Here is a 21,897-nt window from a genome sequence, read left to right as displayed (position 1 = left end):
CCATCATGGACTCATTAGAGTTGTCACAAGACCAGTCCTCCCATGCAGAAGTAGATATTTTTGTAAATTAGACACGCAAATGTCCATGGCCTATTTAATAGTTCCTAATTCTGCATGCACAGAAGAAATGCAGAGACAGCCAGCTAAACCCATCAGTGCTCTGCTTCATGGTGTTTTTCCTGTACCAGAAGCACAGAATATGATAAAGGGCTGAAATGAAGGCAGCAGAGCTATGCTTTAGCTAATTATGGTTAGGGGAAAAAAAAAATATATAGCTTCATGACTGTCATTTGTCACAGCCTTAACTGTGAATTATGGGAGGGTTAACACAACACCAGCATGAGGATCCATATACCAACACACACCATGTTGTCTGTCCCTTCTCAGAAATTCTTCTAAAGATAATATTTCTGGGAATTAATAATTAGTCACCAATTAGCATTACCAGCTCTGTACCCTGTTCCCAGAAACAGCATCTTTCAGTAGTGGTTTTCCAGGAACAGCCCATGGTATGTTCAGACAGGCAGGCAAAAGATGCAACAGATACTTCGATATGCACGAGGCCAACAAGACCCAGCTCTTAAAAGTAAAGACTTTGCTAAGGCCTGTTCTTTCAAAACAACACTTATGAGCATGTTTTAGTCAGAGAAAACGTTATTATTGATTAAACTGATACAATTTTTATCGAGCTGGGCTCCTTTGCAGCACAAAGTGCACACCATCTTTTGTGATGTGCAGCACATAAAAATCAGGGAGCTGTGACAGATCTGTTTGCTTTGGCACAATGGGAGCTTTTGCAGCTGATCTGGAACAACAATCCAAGTCCTCTTCCAGCATGAACAGACACCTTCCACAGTTGCCTTAGCTGCATTACAGGATTTGGACCCCTACAGCAGCTTCAAAGGTAAAGAGGAAGAAATTAGGACACTTAAAAGGCAGCTGAACAGGCTACAGAGGTTGATTTTATAGGGAATTAGGTCCCTAACTCGGTTAGGTGCCTTATGGAAATCCAAGCTCCTGCACAGTTAGATGCTTAGGCAGCAGTGAATCTGGCTCTTGTTTTCAATAATTAAAGCTATTGCATAAATTACCAACCCTTTTATCATTTCGATGGAACTCCAACTCCCTGCACAAACTAAGATGCTAAGATCCCAAGTCACCACATCTGAATCCATTTTCCTACCCAGATTTCTGCAGCTGGTTTTTCTGCCCCTTAGAACCAGGCTCAGGCTGGGGGAGCAGTGCTTAAACAGCAATGAATTTAATTTGACCACTAAACTGGTGAAAGTCACTCTACTGTGTAGCATATCCATGGTCACTTAGAATCAGCTGAAGCATCCCAATTAGCATTTATGCCAGAATATGGCATGGATGCTAATGTAAAATGAATCCTTTACAAGTTTGCATGGATTTCTTCACAGATACTGTAATAGATTTTCCTCATTAAAGCAGGTCCAATTGCAACTTTGGGAAGAAGAATATACCATGAAATAAAAATCTACATTGAAGAAAACTAATCAGAATTACAGCATTAAGTACCTCATCAGACAGAATGAAGGGGAAGGGCTGTTTTTAAGCAGTCTGCAAAGGTAAAAACTGATTTATATAATATGTCATTCTTTAAAAGAGACACAAAACATCTATTGGATCTACTTTCCAGCAGATCCTAGAAGTTCTTTCAACAAAATGGAGCCAACCTTTCTCTTTTTTCACCCCACTAAAAGCCTTAAATTTTGGTAAATATATAAAAATATGTAAATTTTGCTTCAGCCATGATTTTTTTTTTTTTTACAGAGGGGATCAGAAATAAATATAATTTTGAACAATAAAATTTCTAATTGACTTGATCAGTGAAAAGGGCACCTTAAAACCTTTAGTTGATTCCAAGGGTAGATTGTACCAGGGATAACTTCAGGAACCCTGTGCCAGAAGAATGCTGAAGAACTCACTTGGAATGAGATCTGCAGAATGCACACGCTAATTTTCATGAAGGCAATGTGAATTCACCCATTTGAATCTTGGCTTTAGTTTAAGGCTTATTGGAAGATCAAAATATTTTGGGTAATGTGGCTGGCTGAGGTTCAGAAGGCATCCTTTCCACATCATCACTTCTCTTACTGACCAGGCTCCAGCTGAAACCACAGCAAGGAAAAGAAAGTGGAAGCAATCAAAGCTATCAGGATTTTACTTCTTAGCCCAATTAAGGAATGTGAAGAACATTTTATTGAACTTCTGTTGTTTTTATTGGCAGCGACCATGAAGAGGCCAAAATGTTTTGGCAGTCATTAGACAATAAAATATTGCCAAAATGTTACATCTAGAAGACCCATCAAATGCTGGAGTAAATGTAATATGTGCTCAATGCTCTTTTTTTTCCCCCTACCATTTGGAACTTCTGCTGTTTTTCCCTTTGAGCTTGTTAGGGAGAAAGGAAAGACCAAAGTTATTTAAAGATTACTGGTTCTGACAACTTTAAAAAGGGTTTTTTTTGATACAGCTAGACAGCAATGAGTGCTCATGTTCCAAAATTTTATTCCTGCCTCATCATGAAGACCTTTAAACAGGAACACAGACCTATGGAATGTGCCTTGGCTCATCTGTTGAGAGCAAACTCTGACCTCACTTATAATAATAATAACCCCATAAACAAAGGGAAAAAAAAACCCCACAAACTGTAAGTATTTGATAAAAGACATTATGGCCCTTGTGCATCAAGAAACCTCACCACAGTTTTACCTTCACAAATGCTCTCAAGTGTCCACCAATCAATGAATATAAACATGGCTTTCAGTCAAGCTTTTGACTATTTTGTGATAGAGGATACAAAATACCAAAAATTATAAAGACACTGAGGGTTTGTGAGACTCTCCTGGTAGTTTTATTTTTCTCCCTAGCCATGATCTTTCTGTTTTCTGTGCCCTACAAGGAAATATAATGTGAGGAAAAGCACGTGTGCCAATTTTCTTATCCTTCAAAAGGGCTTATATATTGAAATATTCTTTAAAATGTAAAGTAATATATGCATCAACTACTAGTAGAATTTTCTAACAAGACTAAATGCAAGAAGAAATCTATTCATATCAAATTCTATTATCTATGCAAGATGGCTCAAGAACATATATATTCAGATGTGGCTTATACAACATCAGAAACTAGTAAAATACCAGATAATTATGAAGAAACAGCCTGCAGATTTGATTATAGATATGAAGCCTCTCAAGATTTTTACACTTATTTTAAGCAATGTTGGATTATGTGTCTACAGTGTTATTTCCAGAGCTCAAGGAGAGTGAACACAACATTTTTTTTTAGTGCTGCTCTCTGTGAGAATGCTGCTTCACCATTCCAAAAACTGCATTTGTTACAATATATTCCCATGCTTTTCTTTAAGGGAATGAAAATACAGTAATTTATGTCAGGATCCTGAGATGACAATGACAACAAAACAAGATTAATTACTGCCACAAACACCTTGCCAAAGAAAGTAATTCAGTTAATGCTGCAGAGAATGCCCCTGCCAACCCACCAAAGAAAAAAGCACAATTCAGAGATTGCTTAGTTTACTCAGTGTAAGTATATTTAGCAAAGGCCCTGGATCAGAAACAGAGATGACAAATGTTGGTGTAAATTATAGAGTAGGAAATGGGAAAAGACAGAGAAAATTGGTATAAACTGGAAAAAAAGTAATTTAAAATCTAACTCCTAAAAATGGCCATGACACGGAATGTAAGACCAGTGATAACCCTCTGGCATTTTGCTGGGAAAATTTAAAACTGATGAAACAATTCTCATTCATGCTTCTCCCTACCTGGAAACTGAGATATTTCCTTGATTTCTAAGTGCACATTTAGGGGTTTATGAAAGTACTTACTAAAGACTCATATTCCTCAACAGCCACAGAATTTATTAGATCAAAATTGCAAATATGCAAATTGCTCAGCAGAATGCAAATATACACAGTAGGAGAAAAAGGAAAAAAAAATGGCTAAAATTGTACTAATACCACTATAAACTTTACAGCACTTTTTCTTCAGTATAGACTCATTTTTTTAAGGAAACAGACATGTCACTTTGACAATATAAGCACACACATTTTAACCAAAACTTAATAAAAAATAAAAGCTATTCAGTGAATAATAATGGGAAAGTATTACATTTATTTAATCCCTCACACAATGGAGCCAATGTGCCTACCAATTGGGCTATTCACACATAAATTGTATTTAATGGCTTCCTGTTAATATGCTGCAGTTATATAATGAAACCCCAGCAATTTTGCAGCTCAAGCATCTGTGTTCCTCTGCTGCCATCAAACTGAGCAGTAACTGAGTCAGGAAAGGACATTTGACCTTGGAGCTTTGAATTTTGATTGTTCCACCACGTCACAAAAAGATATAAAGCCATCTGTAATTTTCTTTTTCTTAAAAGGAGGGAGGCAGTAATAGACCTCACATTTTAGTTGTTTAGAACTGATGCAGTTTCACAGGAATCAATTAGAAAATTGAGGTTCATTTTAATGCAAACTAGATCTGAGGACTTCTGCAAAGGTCTTTTGGCACAAAATTGATTAAGTGAAGGGAAAAGACAATAAATCATCAATAAATTCATAAATTTTCATTCAGAAAACTAGAAAAATGGATGAAGCAGAGCCTTAGCTCACACAGATTCAATTTTTTAATTGTGTGTTTCACTAACCATAAGCCATTTAACTAATAAGCAACTCAGAAATCTGTCAGAGGAGAATTTGTTGCTGTATTGTATTCCAGGAAGCATCAATTCAGAAACATGTGCAGCATACAGCAGGTAAGTTTACTGACACACACCTTATTCCTACACTATTTAAAGAAGGCAAGTCTGAACCACATGACACTTTCAGGGAATTTTCAGATTTTTGTGCCTTACATTGACTGCATGGAACGTGCAGCAGTGGCAAAATGAATTCTTGGCTCCACTGTATCTACTGGTATTTTAGATGTTGCACAATAAAAATTATTTTTCTTGGCCTGAAGATATATCATGCACATTTAACTAGCAAAAAAAAAAAAAAAGCTTCCTCTGAGCAAAAACTATTACAAAAACAGAAAAACCCCTGCCAGGCTGTGTTCCATCTCCATCTCTGCAGAGAGGAAACAAATGCCTCCACATCCCACAGTGGTGTGTGCAGCAGAAATGTGTCCTGGTGTCACATCTCAGCCTGTGACAGCTCAAATACAGAAAATTCCAACTCACATCTCACAGGCAGCACTGCTCCCCTGCACTGGAGATGAAAATCAGTGCAGATGTGGCTGCTGGAGAACAAAGCTTTAATTAATGAGGCAGAGATGCTGAACTTCACTAGATTCTAAATGATGTGTTTGAGCCTTAAATACCTAACTGACTTGCAAGTTCTTGAGCTCATGCTTGAGCACACCATAAGGGCCTTTTCATGGAATTTAAGATTGAATCAAGCAGCAGCATCTCACTACAGTGCTCTTCAACACAGGACTGTAGGATGGCTTGGGTTGGTGTTGGGTAACAGATTAACAAACTTCCTTTTCTTCCAAGTGTGTGTGACTGAGGCTGTGCATATAGGAGGAAATAAACTGAAATCATTTTGGTGTAAGTGCCTGCAGAGCTTGATACATTCATGCCAGTAGCACTGGTTTCTAATCAGAATTTCTTCTAGGAGAATGGCTCTCCAGAGAAACTTAACAAATCCATTGTCTGCATATCAGTAAAGTTATATCTATCCACTTCATTTGACATTCTCATTCACTTTATTCACATTTTCTAATAATGCTGTGTATTTGCTAATTTATATCCAATTCTACTCTTAGGATTTATTTATGAAATTTAAAAATAACTCATCACATTTAAAGCCTAATGAATTTCATCTGAATTTGCCAATATAAATCAAACATGTCCTGACATTACATTTACATTATTGATTCAAGTACTGGTCAAAAAATTATGTCATATAAGAAAATCAACATGTTTGTAACCTGCTGCACCATCTACTGACCAAAAGATACTACAACAGACTTCAGAAAAATACTACACAAGCCAAAGAACACACTTAAAGAATAATGTGAGACTGGTTTCTCTAAGGGGCAGTGCTTATGACCCTGGTACTTTGGACTTTGTTGCAGTGATGTTGTAGACAGTAATTATGTGGGGCATAATTACTTGAAGTTCTTTATGGCAATAGGTATAGTTTTTGTTTTTTGTTTTTTTTTTCTTTGTTTTTGTATTTTTTGGTTTTTTTTTTTGTTTTAATATTTGACTAATTTTCACAATGGATAGCTACCCATAAACACTTTTATGGGAATTACTCATTGGATCTTTCAGGTATAGCTGTCACACAACTCAAGCTTTCCAGACAGAATAGCTGAAATTTCACCTTTTCACTGTATATAGGTCACACATCGTAAAAATCTGGAGATTTCCTTGGTGACACCAAAAGCTATCAAAAACAGCTGAAAGATGTCTCTTACTTATTTACATATTTAAAAAAAAAAAAAAAAACTAAGAAAAAAGAAAAGGACTATTAATCCATTGAGCCTGGAGAGTCTCTTGTATTAAGCTTTACAATTATTCATTGTAATTGCCCTACTTTTTAAATAAAAGCATAAAAAAATAAGTCAAGACACTTTTCTCACTGGGGAGGAAGATACACACTGCAAGTCCAAACTGCCAATAAGGATATTCTGTAGCTACAGATGAGCATTTTTCCTTTCTAAATGATTGCTGGAAAGATGCAGCAGCACATGACACATTAAAAGTGTTATTCCCTCTTTACAGAGCAGCAGCATAACTGCAACACAAAGAATGCACTTATTTCCAGCTATGCATATACAAGGAAGAGACTAGAAAACTGTAAGGCAAAAGGAGAGCTGAAAAAGAAGTAATTCTGAAAACAGAAAGAATAGTTTATGGAGTATAAGAAATAATGTGCATAGCTTGGCTATTCAATTACTAAATGGATTCATTGTACTGTGTACAAGTTTTGCAAGGATGGAAACATGAAAAAATTTCAAGGGGACCTTGCCAACATTAATGAGTTGAAGGAAACATGAAAAAAAGTTTAATACTTTATATTCTTCATTTTTAAGCAATCCTAGGCTCTCCATTTCCATTCTATATTCACCAGCCTTTCTGGTAACTTTTAAAGAAATAAAGATTAAAATAAAGATTATCAAAAACCAGAGCTAAGCACAAATTTTTTCTTTTAAAACATCTCCTTGCAGTACTACAGGTGGCATGTTATGACTGCAAGTTTGTTAGATGTTTCAATTAAAATTCAGGGGGCAAAAATTCCACCTAGTTTCATTCAGTTTCCAATCTTTTAAACAGGAAAATGAAGGCAAAAGAGGAGAGCAATGCTATAAATTATTGAAAAAGTATAACATGAAGGATCTTGATTAGTAACTTTTTGATCCAAACCCAAATTCATAACACTTCCATCAGTAAAGTGAAAAGGAAAAGCTTTTTAAGCACTTGACAAGGGCATGCACCCTTCCTAGAGCTGATGGAAGCCTCTGTGTATGGCTGCACACAGAGCTACAGGAGAGGTTAACAGAGCTGAGCAAAACAAATCCTGCACCCAAAACCATCAGCTAATGCTTAAATGGGTTGTTGATTAACTAGAGGAGAACAATTCATTTGTTCCATGACACAGAGACACTACCAAATGCAGATGTCACCAAATGCAGTCTCTCCCTGTCCACGGTATGGATAAAATCCTGTTCTTTACAGCTGGAATAAGGGACAAGAAATCACCATTTAAGTGACACAAACAAACTGGGGAACTTACAGACAGGCTGCTCTAGATAACAAAATTATTACACTAAAAAAGCTACTGAAAAATTCTGAAAAGAGTACAATCAGGAGCTGTTGTGTACCAACACAACACACCCTGAAGGGCATCAGGAGCATGAAGTAAGTGATGAAAGGACTTTCTTATTCAGATTTGAATCTGTTCCAGCCTGCAAACCCAAATCAATAAACATAGCTAGTTGGGTAGGGACTTGCCTTATGCTGCTCAGAGGTATAGGATGTACCATCCATATGGTGACCTAACTTGAGAGCTCATGGTACCCAAAAACTTCTTAAAAAGCCTAAATGATGCTCCAATTTGGGCATATTACTCCTTTCTGCTTCCTTCTCTCTTTTAGGGGCTTTTATATAAACCTAACTATTCCAGCTGAAATTCCTTTTCCTCTAAATCCATTCAAAATATCCATGATTTTATAGACTTCAATGAAGCCTGACCTATATCCTCAGCATGAAATGCAAAATTCTTCTATCAAATTATTGTGATTAAAAAAAAAATCTGATTCCTTCCAGGACAGGATATCTAGTTCTGCTAGCTAAGTGAGCATAAAGCAGAAACATCTTAAGGAAAAGCCTTCTTCCTTTTAAAGATCATTGGAGTTGCCTTAAATTAAATTAATACCAAAATTAGTATCAAAGCAGCCCTCATGATCTGCATAACAGCTTCTGCTTATTGACCATCCCACAGAATCTAGTTATACCTAAATCAAATTCATTTATATAATGGTCCTCTTCCCCCTCAAGGCTGATACAGCACTGAAAAAAAATCTTGAAGTTGGTGGTGTTCACAACAAACTCCCATGGAAAAATAAAATAAAATAAAAGAAAACCCATCATCTCAGCTGTATAACTTTATGCCAGATCAACAATTCATTTAAGTCAAGGGTTCCAAATGTTTCTCAGCTGCCACTTGAGAGAAAACCCACTGTGAGAACCTAATTGGATCCACATCCTCTGGAAACTTGTGGAAAAAAAGGTAAAGTTACTAAACACTAAGTGTTCAGTAAACCTAAACTTTTCAAGAAGGAGCAGAACATGTGAACCATTGACTTGAGGCTGCTTCATTTTATTGATTTTCAAGTGATCAAAATTATAAAACTACCTATGAGCACTTGAAAGAGGACATTGAGCAAGGTTATTTCAATTCAAAAATAGGTGAGAAGGGAAGTTTTAATTTCATATTCTGACTTCAGAAATTATTTTCATACAATCACACTTTATATTTTCAGAACCAAGATGAAGAAATGCAGTTTGAGTCTCAGAGAAGGAAACAACAGAACATAATTCCAGGACAAGCCATAAATTTGCACTTTCAGCAAAAATAACCACCTGCACACATATAAAGTACCAAAGGGTTGGTTGGGCCTCCATTGCTGCAAGAAAGTCTCCAAATGTCAGAATTACAAGTGCAATATACCTCAGGTGTACCAGACAAAACAGGCCTCATAATGGGTTATATGGCTGAGACTTTAGGAAACACAAGTTAAGTTTTCCATCCCATCAATTCCATTGCTGCAGCAGAGCCCACACAACCTGAGCACTCCACAAAAGGCACAGGGGAACCCCAGGTTTGGAAAACATCCTCTAAACAAACAGACTCCAAGAAGATATTTATTGTAAAAATGAGATCAGACCCAGAGGAGCCAGAGCAGCAACAACCAAATATGCAAGACATGGCTGAAAAATGAAAGGGGGAAAAAATAATTTATATCTTACACCTTCGTGAGGCAAATAATTTAAGTAGCAGAGGTGAAATTTTGGTAAAGAATGATTTAGATTTGCATGTCTTGGAAATCATCTGATGTAACAGCCCCAAAAGAGGACAGATCAGGTTATAACTTTGAATTTTTATATTAGGAAAGAAAATCTGTTTCATGGCACAGCTCTAAGAATAGATTGCTTCCAACTACTGGTATCTCCACTGTTTGGAACCAAGAACAGATTCCATGTCTAGGAGCTTCTGCTACATTTGGGAAGAGAAATGAACCCCTTGGGGACCTGTTCTACAGATTTGACCCTGGTTCTTTAGCCACTCCATGCCAAGCACAAAATGAAAAGAAATATTTGCCTCAATGATACTTAAAGGTGCTGCAAAGCTTTTTGTGATGTTTAGTGACAGAGAAGATTCACACGTCACTGACACCAGCCATGAAAAACAAACTGCATTATTTGCCAAACATCAAGTTATAAAGTATAGTTTAGTTGTTTCTCTTCAAAAATCAGATTAATAAGCATTATTGTATGAAATATTCATGGATATGCATTACTATACAAACATTTTGCACAACAGCTGTGAGTTGTTTACTAATTCCTGGTTTAAATCATAATGACATTATTTTGAAGAGGTGAATATCACTGTAACTATGATTAAAATGAGGCTTAATCAAGTAGCCAGTGGAGTAAACAACCACATTATCACCACCAGTATCACAGGATTCTGAGAGTCACAAAAATTGTCATTAAAGGTAGAATTCAAGTTTCCATAGAAGCCATTTTTGTGTGTCTACGTGTGGATATTGCAACAGGTAAAAACAAAAAAGAGTTTTCAAATGTCTCAAGGAAGAATTTTTTCCAGACACGTTTCAATGCAGACTCTGAGAACAGAATGAAATTTACAGCAGGAAGATATGATGGGAGCATGAAAAATGAAGGACTTCTGTTTTTCACCTTGTTGAGGTCTTAAATTTAAAAATAAAAGAAACTATTCATTTAATACAAGGCAGTGGACAGCCCTAAACAGCACAGTTGTTTAGTAAAGTCAAGTTAGTAAAGTCTTTTAGTAAATTATGATTTTAATTTTGTTGATCCCTGTACAAGAAGATGATTGCCTCTGCCAAATGAGATCCACTACCAGAATTTGTTCATACCCTTCACTGTTCCTGTGTTGAATTACATGAAGAGAATTCAGTGTGATTTTTAAATTCTAAGTTTCCTCTTATCTTCTTTTTCTATTTTCTTTTTGGTTTGTTTTTTTTTTTTTTCCTCCCATGACAGTTCATTTTCACTTGAACATTTAGGAGAATTCATACAGGAACTATTCCTGTGCCACCAAATCTGTTTGGAGATCCTTGAATTCTGCATCTTTCTACTTGATCACTTCAGGACCAATAAAACCTCAGTAACTGCTAGAGGATAGTCCTGTGATGAGACAGAGACTTTGCCATGCCAGAGAGTGTCCAGAGCCTGGCATGGGAGGATTCAAGCTTTAGGACATGGTGCTAACAAAGAGTCCTAAGAAGAAATTCCAAAAAAACTGAGATACAGCAGTAGTGCAGGACTGAACTCTGGGTCTCATTCCCAGAATTTTGCATATAATTAAAGGCTAAGGTATATTTGGAAGCTAAAGACTCGTTTTCCTTAAGATTATGGGAATCTAAATGATGCTGAAGGTAGGCTTGGGATCATTTGCATCTCTTTCTGAAAGGAGTCCAGTCCCAGCCCCAGCTGCATGACAGTAATGACATTAAAGCCTTTATTGCTCCCCTCAATAAAAGAATTTCTCAGTTTAGGTACAGTAACCTTGCTCAACACCTGAGTCTATACACATGGCAAACTCAAACAAGACCCCAGCCCTACACTTTCTTATGTCAGCCCTTGCACAAACACTCAATACCATGATTTTGCACTGGGATACCTATGACAAGTTCTTTTTTGTTTTCCAGTCACAGAAACTTCAAAAGAAATCAAATAAACCACCTTTTATCCTAAATAAATTTGGACAATAACTACCAGAAATTCATCTGTTAAAATGGGAACTCTCTAGTCATTGTCATTGCCTCCCTTTTCCCTGGATTTTCTCTCTCACCACTTCAGGGCAAAATACATACATATATATATATATATATACAAAAAAATCTGTATACCTTCCACTGTACTTCTGAGTGACCCTCTACTTTATACTGGGGAAATGGGGATATTGGAGGCAAAAAGATCTGAACTTCCCAAAACATTGATCTTTAGAACAACTTTTCCTCAGGAACTGTGTGTTTAATTTTACGTGGTAGGTATTTCCTCTTTCTATTTTGCCACATATTACTTTTTTAAATCTGTTGCAAAATGCAGAGGTTTTGATATCCATCAAGTTATTTTTTTTTACTTCTATTATTAACATACCAGTATTTTACCAGCTGTTACAGGAGTATTCATTAATAACACACATATTAGGGAAAGTGATTAATATAATGCAATGAAGGGCATGAAATTAATCTTTTATGGACTATTAATGACAAGCATACATAAACTTTGATCTTCTGCCACGAAGCATTCTGCAGGAATTGATTTGATTTTTTTGTTATCACAAACAATGTGTTTACATGTCACGCATATTTTAGGCAGGAAACTTCCAATAAATCTTTCATTTAACACACATCTGTAACTATGCACAGCAATCCTATACATACCAGATGATTTTTATCAACTCTAATTATTCATTGATAACATATCTGATTATGTGCCCCAAGGCAACATTATAAATTCTAAGTTGTTTTTTCACAGTTGTAATTACCATATGTTCCCATTAATCCAATTCTATTAGCTCAATCTTTGCCTGCTGATCTTGGTGTCAATCAATTGTTCTTCCAGCTCATGCATCAAACCAATAAGAATGGATTTTGGAAGCTGGAAATATAATTTTTTTTGGTCCAGAGGGATTGTTCCAACAACCTGAGTCACAAAACCTGATTTTTCAACAGAAGTGACAATACAACCCCTGTGTTTCCAAAGGGGCTGTAATTTATTCATCTGTACAATATCCAGCATTTCTGTGTCCATTCCTTAAAAAAACCAGTAAGGACACAGATACCTATTAAAAATGTTGGTAAAATCCAGAATCTTTTATATTTTGAAGATGCCAGGAATGGTAAAGGAGGAGCTGCTCTGGAGCAGCTGCACACTTCACAGTGTTCCTTAGCAACAACTTCCCAGGCAAAGTTTGCAGGGAGCTGGAAATAGGATTCTGGCAGTACTTTTTATTTCAGGATTTCAGTTCCCTATTCCTAAAATGACCCTCAATCTCCTCTGTTTATGAATAGCATATTTAATATAGAATCTAGGCACCAAAGATAAATTTATAGTTAATAAATACATGCTAAATAACTCCTGTAACTTTGGTTGGGGAAGACAATCCCAGAAAGAAGGAAAAAATCCTGTACTCAGCATTTGAAGCAATTTAAACAACATTGACTGCCTTTAAAAAGCAATTTTTTAATTAATTTAAAGAATGCTTATGAATAATTTTTGCTAAAATACGTCAAAAAATTTTACATGACCTTTGTTTACTGTAACCACTTAAAAAAATTGTAAAGGCCCTTTTAGTTTTTGGCTATTATTATAGTAACTTACCCCCAGAGCTTTAGTCTACAGTCTAAATTACTGGCCATTAAATAGATTCTACATGTAACACACTTGAACTATTGCATCTACTGCATCCAAGAAATCAAATATTTTATAAAGAGAGCCCCCTAAGTGCATCTGTAATCCAGAGATGACAAACTCACATACTGCCAAAGCATAGTTGATATAGAGCAAGATAATATGAATCAATGTTAAAAATATAAATCAGCAAATAGTGTTACCATTCATTTAATCAAATGTAACTCAAGGAAAATATTTTTCATAGAAAAATAGTCTTATCTTGATAGTATTAATTAGAAATTATATGGAATGATCTGTCTTCAGTGAAAGGACATTGGTGAGATAATGGGGAGGGAAGCCATGGAACTTGGATTGCAAAAGTTTTGGTAAATATCTCAATTCTTGGTGTCTGGATCATGATCAGAACCATCAGCACTGCAATTTCCCCAATAACAAGGAAAGAGATGCACTTTTGGAGTCTGTGTGGCCTGGGGGTATTTCTGTAGCCTCTGGAGTAGCTAAAGGGCAGCTCCAGCCTGGAAAATCCCATGAATAATGCCATGGAAAATCCCATGAATAATGCCAGCAAGAGGAGTGGCTGAAGCAGCTGCCCTTCCTTTGGGGCTCAGCTGCTCCTGGGGCAGGTGGCAAAGGAGAGCTCAGAGCATCTCTTCATCTCCTGCAGCCATCCAAGACCTCTGTGCTTTGGGAGTTCAGGAGCATCCAAGTATTTCCTTTCCAAGAGAATATTAACTGAACAGGAATCCAGTGCCTTCCTGCCAGCAAACAGCAACTTCTGATTAGGTCAAAAACAGCTTCATGTTTTGAGAGCAATGATCTTTCTTAAACTATGGACTTCACCCAAAGATGATAAATAAAAAAAAGATTGAGGACACAGCCCTAAGGAGGTGCAGATGCCTCTCAAATGGCCTTCATTAACCTTAAATCTTAAATTAGCCAAGTTATTTCTTACACTTTTTTTTCTCATTTTATAAATGGAGACAGAACTGTTGTCAAACTTATTTATATGACCACCAACTGCAAAATAATGAATATTAGAAATCAAGCCTTTTAATATTGTTTTTTTTTTTTTAAAATCAAAATGCATCTCAAATGATTAGAAATATAATTTCCATGCTGAACAGTGAACATTAGTAACCATTATTTATATTTCTACATTAGCAAACACCCTTCTTTGCATTCCTGACATCAGCACAGACCATAAGTACATTTATAATTACAGCTTCTGTTCATGCAAATGACAGTTATGTCTCAGCATTTATCAGTGGAAATGTTAGAGCATTCTAAGTGGAGCATGACACATCCAAGATGATTAAAAAAAACTCTCTATCAACAATTGACATACAGTAACACACTGAACAGTTAAATACTTCTCTTTGGAGATTCTGGCATTAGCTAAAAAGTGATTGATAATACCAGAATTCATGATGGATTTGTCTGTGGTTTTCTGTCACCTGTTTATCTGAGATGCATTACTGGAAATAATCTCTTAATATAAAACCAAGCTTAATTAGAAACTCAATGCAAGCAAGCCATTTTCCAAAGCCAAAAGTAAATCTGGGAAAATTTTGGCTTTTTGTCCAAAAAAATCCGTCTGGATTGCCTTGCACAGAGATAAACACTTGTGTGTCAGATTATGCAGGTTGTCTGTTAACCCAACAGACATTTTTCCACACAAACATTAACACAGGAAAGGCACATAGCCACTGCCCTTAAAACAGTGTAAGCCAGAGGAAAACATGTCAAAAGCCTGAGATAAAAAAACGAAAATCAAAGTTCATCACTTTGTTTTCGACAGTGAGAGCCTTCTCTCATGGCACATGTGTGCACCTCTGGGAGATTCCAACCCAAAAAAATTTTTAAACGATTCCTATAAAATAATTCAAAGGTTCAAAGCTCCAGCAGAGCCTGTTTGGGACAGTGTGCAGAGGTTGAACAGCTCTGTCAGAGCTCTGTCTGATCCCCTGGGGCTGCACATCCTTATCTGCAGCACACGTGTGAGAAGGACAAGAGGTTTGGGCAGCAGCAGCAGCAGGGCACAGACATCCCCAGAGGAGCAGAGATGTGCCTGCCACCCCCAGGAAAAACTGCTGGGCTTTAACTGGTGCTTTTACAGCAGCTGCTGTAAATGAAACAAAGTGATTAAACAATGAACCTTTAAAATACAATTATGACTTCATGAATCCATTGCTGGCTCTAATCTGTTCTGGCCCTGTTCCCCTCCTGCCAGGCTGATCCCCCTTCAGTGGGTCTTTGGAGGTGTCTCTGCCCAGCCTCTCACCACTTTTATGGTTATAATTGGATAATGTCATATACAAATGAAAATCTGTCTTACCGAGATTTTGAATTCTTCTCACAAACTCTGAGAATTCACAAGGACATGTGGGTTAAGGCACACATACCTGAACCCTTAATGGAACTCCCTCAGGTGGCAATTCAGTGATGATGGTGTAGCACAAATTGGCCAAATAATTCATAAATTGCAAAATTCTTTTCCCACAACTTTACATGAAACTTCAGTTGTTCCATCATTAGTCCCATCACTCATAAATAATGCAGAAGTGTCTGAATGTGCTACAGTCACATCTCCAATGATATTGAAATATGTCCTGGCACACCTGCTGTCTCAGACCTGAGGTTCTTTGTGACAGTGGGGTCTTGATGCATATTTAGGCTTCGTTGTTTTGATGAGTGAAATCATGGGGCATTACACAAAATAACTGGAAATTTCTATTTAACCTTGTTCTCTTTGTTCCATTTCTACATTTAAATTCTTTTAAGCAATACCGTGGCCTCCAAAATTTGAAGGTTTAAATAAAAGCAAGAGAAGTATTATTTTTTTCCTATAACAACGTTCTTGGAAATTTCAGGGTTTAAGGGGCTTCTTGAATGGGTTGGGGAAGGGCTTATGGCTTTTTTTTCTACCCCAGAAACTATGGAAGAGATGACTAGGAATTCCAAAACCCTCTAACAAATATACATAAGCAAAGTATTATACAAAAGGCACAATAGCAACTCTGTGGAGCAAACAAAGTTAACCTGGGTCTTCCACATGATGCTGCAGAAAAAGCAGGGTGTATAAATATCTCAAAAGCAAACACACTCCTGGTAATTTCAAACATGCAGATAGAGACTAGCTCAGCTGAACAGACCACCTACACTGAAACAGAAAAAGAAAACTTGAAATTAATTTGATCTGCACCTATCACTCTAAGAGCTAATTTCAACACTAAAAAGACTCAATAGTTTTTATAAAAAATTAATGTTCAAAACATTAATAATTTAATGTTATTTCTTATTAATGTTATTTATTATTATTAATGCTATTTATTATTATTAATGCTATTTATTAATGCAATTAATAAATATGGTACAAAATTTGAATCTTTTGCTCTTACAGTAGTAGAATAAATATATGGAATTGAAATTCTGAAATATATGTATTAGAAAGATATTTAGAAAAATATGTTATTCCCTCTTTATTAGCATCATCATCATCTAGAGCCACATTTGCAGACTAGCAATAGCATTTTACAAGGTTCTGATTCTAGAGTTGTTTTCAATTGTTCCTCCATTAAAATGAGAGTCAAAAATATTAATTTACACAATCTGAGCCATGGGAGGACTTCAACCAGACTAATTAGCACAACCTTCCAGATGCCATCCATATTCATGTTGCAGACTGGGGGCAATGCTTAATGGCAGAACTAGAACTGCTGGAGCCTCAAGCTGTGCCAGTGCTGCACTTCACAAACCTGTGAGTTCAGCAAACCCTACCTACAGCAAACTCTGTGTACCGTGCTGTAAACTCATTAAAGCCATCACAGGCTCTGTGCAGTGAGTCACAGCAAAGAGCAGGAACAGCACCAGGCTGTCCATGTATCTCCTTGGTGGGATGCTCTGGGCTGGTGGAGCTGCCCTGGCTCTGCCCTCCAGGAGATGATGGATCCTGGCCAGCAAGGACAGCTCTGAACCTTTGGTCACACAGAACCTGCTACAGCAATCACCAAGCAGCAGCAGAGTCAAAAGGACCAGATCCCCATGACCTGCCCAAAATTTTAAGTGCCACCACCTGAAGCAGCTCACACTCCTCAGGATGTGGCTCGGTGATATCTGAGCCAGGCATTGAGAGGTTTGGTAGCTGCTAAAGTAACATTGGTTCCTTATGGAAAATTAGCTTCCATTAACATTCCCATCCAGTCTTGGGACCAGCAAATAGGGGCCATTCAGATCTGCTCCAGATAAGGAGATTTGTGGGAAAACAAATAATATAATTACAGAATGGCCTGGGTTAGAAGGGACACTAAAGATTGAGTAGTTCCTTGCCGTGGACAGGGATGTGTTTTACTAGACCAGGTTGCTCCAACTTGTCCTTGAACACTTCCAGGGGTAGGGCATCTACATAATCTCTGGGCAAATGGTGCCAGTGCCTCACCACCATCACAGGGGAGATATTTTCCCTAATATCTCATCAAACCTCGCCCCTTTCAATTTGAACCCATTATCCTTCATCCTGTCACTCAATTCTCCTGTAAAGAGCCCCTCTGCAACTGGGAAGAAGATTTTATACTCCCTTTTTAAGGTCCATCTTCCTGAGTGGTGCTAGACAACAATCTGAGTTTCCACCTGAAATGTTGTATCCTCATCAAACATAAACCAGGAGTTATCAGTTTAACACTCTTTGTCATTAACATCACACAAACATTCTGCAATCCTGTTCCTCATCCCTGTGGTTTTGAGGACACTACACTGGAAAGAATTTCCTGATATTACTACTTAGGATGAGATTTTTTTCTCTGAGCAGCCTCTCCTACATTTCTCTCCAGCCAGCCCTGGACAGACCTTCGTGAGCAGGATCTGCTGCTACAAACCTTATACAGCCTTTACACCCTTAAAAATTACAGCCACACTGCTTCTCCATGGCAGTACCTCCCAGTCAACTTCCTCAAATATCAACTTTGCATCAATCTCAAGAAAATATAGCCTGGCTTCATTAATGTTTATAGAGTCGTTCAAAGTGAGAATATCCTTTACAAACAATTCAAGCACATGTGAAGTGGTCACCGAAATAGAAGGTTTACTCTTATCTACAGCAAAAGTTTTACTCTTTTATTTATTTTAATCCTTTCCCATAGCAAAGGACAAAAATTCCTATTTAACACATAAACCTGCCCTTGTATACATGTAGTACAAACACCATTACAGAAACCAACAATTTACCCAGGAGCCCTCCAGCCCTAATCCTGCTTCTATACCTTTCTATACATTAATGCTACAAAATGTGAATACAATTTACAAGTAAAAAAACCTTTCTGCTGGGCAGAGATGCCTGTGGCTCCCAGGACAAGTGGCACAAACAGCAGCCTTCCTCTTGGTGAATTTTAATTGGAATTTTAATAAAGGTTTTACTACAATGGAGAAAACTGCCTTTAGCACAGCTCTGACTCTTTTAATCAAATTCTTTGGTGATCATCCCTGGGACTGAATGGAATTCAGGAAGTTATTTTAGCAATATTTGTATTTTTTCTGATTTATAATTAAAACTTTTACTCAAGTAAAGAGATCAAGAAGCATAACATCCTTGCATATATTATATTGGATGGCTCAGACTAGGGGGTCAGATCATTTTTTTTCAGATTGGTTTTTGCCATATTTCCATTCCATCAGACAGATGCACTAAAAACCAGATTTCGCAGACAAGTGCCAAAGCTGTTTATTCTGAACCATTCTTCAACACATTTTGCTCTTGACATGGAGCTACAAATTCCTACAGAACTTCAATGCATTATTATTTTTCCATAAAAATGTATCCCTTATCATAGAAATGGTTTTATGATAACAATAGGTTACAGTAAATTCAAATAACTAAACTTTACTCTTCTTTGAAAGCCTCCTCTCAGTTTACCAATTTCATTTTATTTTTAAAAAAGACATGCAGTGACCATTACATTCATATTTTAAAATACTTTGTATTTCCTGTCTCAGCCTGAATCCAAGAGGCAGAGAAAAGAAAATCTTAGTTGCTTAATTGTAGATTTCAGAATGTGAATATAGATTTCTTACATCTTGTAAAACAAACTAGAGACATCAAATTATTTCATTTAGGTTTTTTCTAAAAAGATTTGGAAAACAGCAGTTAGATTATGCATATTTGTCATTGGTTTGTATTCAACAAACACTTGGGTCAAACAGCATTCTCTGCAAATTAAAACCTCTAGCAAAGGGATGGCTAATATGCTTCAACAGGAAGAGATGGAATTGATTAGATCTCATTCTCCATTGGCACAGTGATCAGGTAATGGATGCAGTAATGCAAAACATTATTAATGTCATCCCCTCTTCTATCTGTAAACCTTCCATGCAGTCTTTGAAATCCACTTTGAAATCAATGTTTGTTACTTCCACCACCCACTCTCGCTGCCCTGCTTCAGATTTCTGCATCAGAAACATCCTTACAAAATTTTCTGACACTTATTTCAATGAAGACAAACTTGCAAATTCTGAAATACACCAGTCAAAGGTTTTCCAAACTAAGGAAGATGGAAACTTAACTCCAAGTTATATATCCCTGGTCCATTAGCTACTTAAAATTATAACTTAGTGAAAGTTATTATTTTTGCACCTAAAATTTCTGTTATATAATTAAGACATATAGGCTTACAAGTCCAAGCTAACTGACCAAGGACAGTTCCTCAAAATAATTTCTCCTTTAAGAAAGATAATTATTTTAAAGGCTTTGCATTAGGCAAACATTGCCTCACCAGCATCACTTTGCTAGAAAAATATTTTGAAACAATTGCTTTTAAAAGAGGAAAAAAGAGAAGCTGGACAGCTGTTTTCTGTTTGTGACCACCTGAATGCAGTGCTGAAGGCCATGAAATGGGCTGAGCTCAGCACAGTGATGCCCTGAGGGATGCCCTGGCTGGGCTCACTCTGACCCTGCAGCAATTCTTTGCTGTTTTCTGAGGAGGGATGGAGCAGCAGATGTGCTGTGTGCTTTGAAGGAGCTGCTGAGCAGCTCGTGGGAGGGCAGCAGGTCCAGAAGAACGTTGTGTGTTTGATTTTAGGGATGGTGATTGTGAAACTGGTCCCAGCTTTGCTTCCCACAGAGCACTCAAATGAGTCTCAGCTTCATCACTCCAACATCATTGCAGCAAGGGAGGTTAAAAATAACACAACAAACCAAAATAACCTGCACAGAATGACTTGATTTGTAAAATCTGTGTTCAGAGCCAATAAGAGAGAACTTCAGGTCATTGTGACTTGGATAGGTGCTTGGACTGTCTCAAACCCCAGAATAATAAATTAATTATTAACTGCCTTCAGTCCCCCTTCTTCTCTTTGTACAAGACAAGTGGACACTTCAACCAGCAACTTCTCTGGCAGATTGTGTTGACTTTGGGATTGCAAGTACTACACTTTGAAGATTCAGCCACTTCAGGCTTGCCAATTGGAGCATCTGCTGGTCTTATTTTTTCACTGATTTCCAGTCCCCTCTCAGAGGTCCACAGCTGTCCTCCCTATGAAGTGGAAATAATACAAATAAGAAGTGTCTGACTTGCCCAGCACTTCTTTGGTAGGTGCTCAATCAGAAGTGATTTAGCTCTTCCCTACACTCTGAAAAAGAAATAATCTTCCCTAAGAACTTCCTGGCACATTGAGAGCAATGTAAGAGCAGAGGCTAGAAAAAAAATCCCCAGAATAAACATCTGATTAACTACTTTAAATAATACCTTATTTGTGGTTTGAATCTTTAAATATTTCTTACCCTTAACAATTCACAAAGTTGTCCTTCCATTATTTATGGATAAAAGGACAAGGAGGAATCACATTGCTTCAACTGAGCTTTTCTCTGGAGTAAATGCCTTTTTTCATTTTTAAGAAAATATTGTTTGATTTGGCAATATTAATATTTTAACACCAACTTTGTGCATCTGAGCAGTTGTTGATTATCACATATACTGAGTCCTGTAGATGAAAATTCTGTAAGAACTGGTGTTCAAAATGAAGAACAAGCCATGGAAAGAGTTTTCACCATCATTAAAGATGCATGCATTGTAATTATGGGAAACATTTTAATTAAATGCTGTTAAATAACTTCCTCCTTAGTTTGCTACAGTGCATCACATCTTGTTTACTGGCCCTGGTAGTAGCAGGGGGTTTGCTCCTGAGGTGACTTCTCCTCCAGGGGCTGCTGGAACATTAACTCTGAGGTTCCTGTCCTCATCTCCAGCCCTGACATTCACTTAACCAGCCTGGGTGGTGAAAAGTCACCAAGAACACCCATTTCAGACAGGCTACAGGCTAAACCACGAGCACATTTAACATCTTCCTGATGATCTTCATGACCTTTTCCAGTTCCCAGAGGTGTAAGCAGAATAGAGGAGATGTCTTGCAGTCATGAACAGATCCTGCAGCCCTGCCCTGCATCAAACACACCCTGGGATGCATTTACACATCCTTGTAACACACTTTCATCAGAACAATAACCAGAATATCTGCTGGTTACATAGAGAACCCACCTAACTTGAGGGGAAGAAGATAAAACTTCTTTTCATATATATAAATATATATAAAATATATATAGAGAGATAATACTCCATCAATAACAACTAGAAATTATAATTTACTTGCATAATTTTAATTGCATTTGAAAAAAAAAAAAAAAGCCAAACCCAAACTTTATAAAAGATCAACTACATGTCACAAAAT

General features: G+C 37.1%; 1 protein-coding gene across 5 annotated transcripts in view; it reads right to left on the bottom strand.

Annotated features, from left to right (window-relative positions):
• NLGN1 (neuroligin 1) overlaps positions 1-21,897 on the bottom strand; it is a 415,320-nt gene that overhangs the window by 104,358 nt on the left and 289,065 nt on the right. The gene's annotated exons all lie outside the window — the stretch shown is intronic.

The sequence above is a fragment of the Oenanthe melanoleuca genome, chromosome 9 (assembly GCF_029582105.1).
Source record: "Oenanthe melanoleuca isolate GR-GAL-2019-014 chromosome 9, OMel1.0, whole genome shotgun sequence".
Classification (NCBI taxonomy): Eukaryota; Metazoa; Chordata; class Aves; order Passeriformes; family Muscicapidae; genus Oenanthe; species Oenanthe melanoleuca.
Note: the sequence above shows the minus strand (reverse complement) of the source record. Positions and strands in the feature narration are given on the sequence as shown.